The sequence below is a fragment of the Camellia sinensis genome, chromosome 3 (genome assembly GCF_055761805.1).
Source record: "Camellia sinensis isolate YWXY chromosome 3, ASM5576180v1, whole genome shotgun sequence".
In the NCBI taxonomy this organism is placed as follows: Eukaryota; Viridiplantae; Streptophyta; class Magnoliopsida; order Ericales; family Theaceae; genus Camellia; species Camellia sinensis.
In genome coordinates, this window is record NC_138963.1 from 141,019,239 (window position 1) to 141,026,061 (window position 6,823).

Below are 6,823 nucleotides of genomic sequence, written 5' to 3' on the forward strand. Positions count from 1 at the left end.
AGGTGAACAACTCACGTTACTAAAATTGGATTCATAGTGAATCCCATGGGACGGATTTCACGGTTCATCCACTTTTGTGGACTAGAGACAATCCTGACCAAAATTTAATATTTGGGTTAGTGAGGTTCATTATAGATTGTTTTTCAATGATCTCATCTGTTCATTTTATTATCTTTTTGTATACAGATTATTTATAAATAAATTTTCAAAAAAAATCAAATTGATTTGATAATCATATTAATATAATTAAATTTATTTTTTTAAAAAATAGACAACAATTATGATATTAAAATAGGCTAACTATTTTTCAAAAATCAAATAGTAAATTAATTTAATTTTTTTGTATGAATAATTTATCCATAAAAACTTGCAAAATGAACTAATCGGACTATTAAAATAAAATTCGTCATGTGCTGCACATAGTCGAATAGTTTTATCTAGTCGGAGTCTAAACCCAATTTAACACAGAAATTTGATGCAAGGCATCGAAAAACGTACTACACATTTGCGTCGGACCCGCCACTATATTAGCAAAAGCCACACAAATGAGACTCCAACCGTTCAGCAACAGTTGTCTACAAATTCAGAAAAAAAATAAAAAATAAAAAAAAATCAGAATATATATTATTCAGAATTATTCATCTAGCTAAAATTCACTTATGTTATGGATATGGGAAAGTGTATGATGCGCACTCCTTTAAGGGTATATACCATATATATTCTATCATAAATTAACGTAATTTTCACTACAAAAAATTTGTTTTTTTGCGACGGTAAAACACCGTCGCCAATACCCAAAAAGCCGTCTCAAAAGCTTTTTTGCGACGGTAAATAGCTTTTAGCGACGGTAATAGGGGGGTCGCAAAAAAAGGGGTAGCTAAAGGTCTTTAGCGACGGTAAGACGCCGTCGCAAAATATTGGCGACGGCAAAAATGCCTTTTAGCGCGGCAAAATACTGTCGCAATTAATGTGTAAAAATATGAAGTTTTTGAGACGGCACTAAAATAACGTCGCTAATATGGTTATTTGCGACGGTAAAATACCGTCGCAAAATAGTTTATTTGAGACGGTAAAAATACCGTCGCTAAAATGGTTATTTGCGACGGTTTTGAATATCGTCGTTAATACTGTTATTTGCGACAGAAAAATGTGCCGTCTCTAAAAATATTATTTGCGACGGTGAAAATACCGTCGCTAAAGGCCTTTTGTTAATATTGCCAATATCATTGGCGACGGCTACGCTACCGTCGCAAAAAACCTGGTTCTAACAAAAATGCTGCAATAAAATTATTAAAAATATGCAAATTACCTGAATTAAATAAAAATAGCTAAAAAAATCGATAATTATATAATAATATAAAAATTCCTGTATATAAATAAAATTTCATCCATAATTAAAATACTCTTCCATTCATAACAACACATCATCAAAATTATCCAACCACATAATTTTGCATAATACATACATAATGTTGTTCACAAATCTAAATAACGTAAATCAAAAATAAAAGTTTTCTTCATAATTCTTCCGTGGGTTAAAAAAACAAAAGTTCGTCGCAATCTTCACACGGCTGCATTCCACAAGAAGCAAACTGCTACTCAGAAAATATCTGAAAATAAAAAATAAAAATAATTAATGACAATATAATTATTTTAATTACAAAAAAACATAAAAAATTAATTACTATATAATTACAAAAATAGTTAAGTAAATAATTTTGGCTAGATAGAAATCCGACCGTAACTCCCAAACCGGAAACCCGATTCGAGTCTCGTCTTCTCCCACAAGTCTCTCGTGTCTAGGTGATCATGTGTGCCAAGTTTCGTGCTAAACAGACCCCTTTTGGTGATTTTGGAGCGTCAACACCTCGAATTCAAATTTCTTAAGGAACTAGTTTGTCTAGACCGAAATACGGCTCTAACTCCCAAACCGGGAAACCGATTGGAGTCCCGTCTTCTCCCACAAGTCTCTCGTGCCTAGGCGGTCATGTGTGCCAAGTTTCGTGCCAATCCGACCCCGTTTGGTGATTTTGGGGCGTTAACACCTCAAATTTAAGTTTCTTAAGGAACTAGTTTGCCTAAACCGAAATACGGCTCTAATTCCCAAACCGGGAACCCGATTGGAGTTCCGTCTTCTCCCACAAGTCACTCGTGCCTAGGCGGTCATGTGTGCCAAGTTCCGTGCTAAACCAACCCCTTTTGGTGATTTTGAGGCGTTAACACCTCGAATTCAAGTTTCTTAAAAAACTAGTTTGCCTAGAGTGAAATTCGTCTCTAACTCCTAATCTGGGAACCCGATTGGAGTCCCGTCTTTTCCCACAAGTCTCTCGTGTCTAGGCAGTCGTGTGTGCCAAGTTTCGTGCCAATCCGACCCCGTTTGGTGATTTTGGGGCGTCAACACCTCGAATTTAAGTTTCTTAAGGAACTAGTTTGCCTAAACCGAAATATGGCTCTAACTCCCAAACCGGGAACCCGATTGGAGTTCCGTCTTCTCCCACAAGTCTCTCGTGCCTAGGCGGTCATGTGTGCCAAGTTTCGTGCTAAACCGACCCCTTTTGGTGATTTTGAGGCGTTAACACCTCGAATTTAAGTATCTTAAAGAACTAGTTTGCCTAGAGTGAAATCCGTCTCTAACTCCTAATCCGGAACCCGATTAGAGTCCTGTCTTCTCCCACAAGTCTCTCGTGCCTAGGCGGTCGTGTGTGCCAAGTTTCGTGCCAATCCGACCCCGTTGGGTGATTTTGGGGCGTCAACACCTCGAATTTAAGTTTCTTAAGGAACTAGTTTGCCTAAACCGAAATACGGCTCACTCCCAAACCGGGAACCCGATTGGAGTTCCGTCTTCTTCCACAAGTCTCTCGTGCCTAGGCGGTCGTGTGTGCCAAGTTTCGTGCTAAACCGACCCCTTTTGGTGATTTTGCGGCGTTAACACCTCGAATTCAAGTTTCTTAAAGAACTAGTTTGCCTAGAGTGAAATTCGTCTCTAACTCCTAATCCGGGAACCCGATTGCAGTCCCGTCTTCCCCCACAAGTCTCTCGTGCCTAGGCGGTCGTGTGTGCCAAGTTTCGTGCCAATCCGACCCCGTTTGGTGATTTTGGGGCGTCAACACCTCGAATTTAAGTTTCTTAAGGAACTAGTTTGCCTAAACCGAAATACGGCTCTAACTCCCAAACCGGGAACCCGATTGGAGTTCCGTCTTCTCCCACAAGTCTCTCGTGCCTAGGCGGTCGTGTGTGCCATGTTCCGTGCTAATCCAACTCTTATCCATCATCTGTACTTTCCTTATATGTGTTTCCCACTATTAATTTGGTTCAGGCAAACTTACTAGGAGATATACATCTCACATACAAAACAAATATGCCCTAGAAAAAAATATAATTACAACAAATGTAAGAGTCATAATGAGATGTAAGGGTAAAAATATAATTACAAGACATAATATCACATATTAATTATCGTAAGGGAAGAGGGGATTGGTGGGCTTCGAATCCCGATTAGTGAGGAAACAACCAAGGGCATGCGCTATTGGGCAAAATGCTATCCTCAAATGCATTGATAAATATAATAATGGGTTATAAAGCTTTTCTATGTTAATTCAATTGCCCCGTTCTGTTTTCTTATAAAATGCTTGCATTTCAATTCTATTGTGCAAGTGCTTCAGTTCTAGATTTATTTATGTATGGTGATTAATCATGGTCTTTCTAGACTGAAAAAGTGATAAGGGTGGTAGTAAATAAGAGTACTAGTTGATTTATTCATTGGGGGCTTGTTGCCAGAGTTATTACAGGTATCCCCTAATACTTGGTTGAAAAAAATCCAAGCATCATTTTAGTAAGATGAAGGAACTTAACTTCTCCCCCTTTCATCTTCACCAAACATAAAAAGAGTATATATATATAGAGGGAGGGAAGGGGATAAAAGATTATATTCCTCCTACTAGTTCTTCAACAGAAGTGAATACTCAACTTGCCTTTGGAACAACAGTGAGACAGGAAAATTTTCCTCCACCCCCAAAACATAAAAAAATAGAAAACCCCCGAGTACCCCCTGCCAAGGGAAGCAAGAAACTTAAGTAAAATTTTTCCTTAAGGCATGTTGCATTAGGGTTTCAAACTAAAATGTAAGTCAAATATTCACTCCCTAAACTCAAGCAACTTGAGAAACTTCAAAAACTGTAACATCCAACATAAAATCTGCAAATTAATTCATATGTTCTGCATGTCTCATTTAAGTAAGAAGCAAAACTAAAAGGAAATTTTATATCTTAACCTCCTTATTTTCTATCTTCAATACAAGCAATAGAAATTAGAATTGGAAATTTGTAATCATGTAAGAAGCAAAACTAAAAGGAAATTTTTGACAGATTCTAATGGGTGGACAAATCACGCAAAGAAAACATAAAAAATGGGAAAGATTACCACAGAAGCAGCAGCAAGTGGAGGTGAAAGTCCAATGTCATAAACAGTAACAAGTGCAGTTCCCAACCCTTTAGGAGCCAGTACTGACTGCGAGCATTGTAAACCTGATGGTGGCTGAATCACTTCTACAACTTGGGAATTATTAACAACAGCATCCAAAAAACAGCTTCCTCCAGTGATTGAGAGATTTAGCTGGAAAAGAAAAAAGCATCTCATATGAGAAGCCCAAGTATTGGGTGATAAAACCGACGTCGTTTTACAAAAAATTTTTTTGCGACGGGCTTATGCCGTCACAAATGGTCCACCATTTGAGACCGGAACTCTTTACCGTCTCTAAATAATACTTTTTGCGACGGTATACGTGCGTCGCAAATGCTCCTGCATTTTTCGGTGAAATTTATTAGCGACGGAGGTAAACCCCGTCGCAAAAGGCCATTTTCGTCGACGGTAGATAAACGTCGTCGCAAAAATACTTTTTTGGCGATGGCAACTACACTGCGTCGCAAAACTCATTTTTTGCGACGACAGGTGCCCCGTCACAAAAGCCTCCGTGTTATATAACAGAAAGCATTTATAAACACCACACTTGACATCAAAAACATAAAAGCCAGCAGTTCCTAATTAAGCTTAGCCTCCCTAAGAAGCATAACAACAAACACCATAGCTACAAACGAGCAAACACCTTAACAGGAACAAATACAAGTTGAATGAAAATAAAAGCAGTATCATTTACCTCTTCTTCTCTTTATAATCACCAACCAATACACCAAGGAGATGATAATCAGAAGTGATATGACCACAACAAATGTCACCACAATGACCACTATCTTTCCATGTAAACTTCTGGCCTTGTTTGAATATTGTTGAGCTGCACTTATTAGAAATACAAAAGCCAAATGTTAATGGAAGTTCCTCAATTTGTTCATGAGGAAGACCAGAATATCATTGTTAAAATAAAATGTAATATTAATACTAATAAAAAGTAAAAGTGTAATCAATAAAAATACTAACAAAGTTGTTATATTTGTAATAATGCCTCGTATGGACAAAGGGGTTAGGTACACACACTAGGAGCAATACTGAGTTGTTATATTTGTAATTTAAAAGCATTATTTAATGTAAATATAATAATAAATGAAGTGGCATAAACTAATTTCTTCAATGAACAATATTTATTGTGGAATATCAATAATTAGTCTAATCTTCAACTTCGGATTAACAGCAAATAGATGTCGCAAAAAAAAAAAAAAAAACAGAGAAGCAAATTATTCAATGGTTTGTTATTGGGCATTAACTAAGTGTTACCAATAATAATAGTCCTTAAGAAAATCTACCATTGTGTCATGAATTTGCAGTCAATCCTCAAGCCAACATGAAAACTGATGACATTCACCATTCATTTATTAAGTTAATAAAAACCACAGATGTCACGACTTACTGGATCCCAAACTAATAATTGGCGTACTAATCGCAAAGCCCAAACATTAGGAAACCTGCACAAATTGAGAAACAAGCTTATGACAAACCAAAATTACCAGTGAATATAAAATATAGTTATTATATAAAATTTTATTATTAGAAACTGACCCTATTTTGAGAGCATTTCCAGGAAGCTGGTGAAAATGCAGAACACAGAATCAAGTATCACACAATCACAAATACAAATCAAAGAATCAAAGATTACATGTCATAGAAACCCAAGATTCCTCAAAAACCCATATGAAATCCGTCTATATTTTCGATTATTTTCACCCAAACGGCAAAGTTTAAATTTGCATATTAAACATGGAAGAGAATTTATAATTTCTGAATGTCTATGCTACATCAGAACATGCATACTTATGAATGCATCCCAATAACACCAACATATATTATTGACTAATTAGCCAACCCCAATCACAAAGAGTTGATAAACAGAACTAAAATAAAATAAAAATTGAGATTACAGATTGAAATAGAGGTCATAACCATTTGTTTCTGTTAATTATAGGATCAAAATAATGAGGTATCTCTTAGCAATCTCAAGAAGACTAGTAATTACAAGAATTCATTCGGGCATGTTGGGCTTGAACTCCTAATCTCAAATTTGTTAAGGTAATGGGAAAAAAATTGAAAATGAAATGAGGAAATTGATTCATACATTGATTTTATTTATTTTTTTGGGTCAATCAGTATAAATGACCTATACAGAAGAATTTACTAGTCTATATGAAAGAATTTAATTATCCAACAATGGCCTGTAATGAGCCAAAAGAAAAGAGCTGGACAACACAGACCGGACAGAAGCAATTTCGTAAATAATTTCCCTTATAAACATCATATATATAAGGGAAGAGAGAGAATGAATATCTCACCTTTTTAATGAATTTCCAGTTGACAGTCACTCGTCGCTCACACTTGACTC

The 6,823-nt window shown here is 36.2% G+C and overlaps 1 long non-coding RNA gene across 1 annotated transcript; it reads right to left on the minus strand.

Annotated features, from left to right (window-relative positions):
* Window positions 1-4,420: 4,420 nt before the first annotated feature.
* LOC145821142 (uncharacterized) lies at window positions 4,421-6,189 on the minus strand. Its single transcript, XR_014363181.1, has 3 exons — window positions 5,858-6,189; window positions 5,153-5,287; window positions 4,421-4,611 (listed from the first exon to the last, which is right to left on the minus strand). It is a non-coding gene; the product is annotated as an uncharacterized LOC145821142 (long non-coding RNA).
* Window positions 6,190-6,823: the final 634 nt, after the last annotated feature.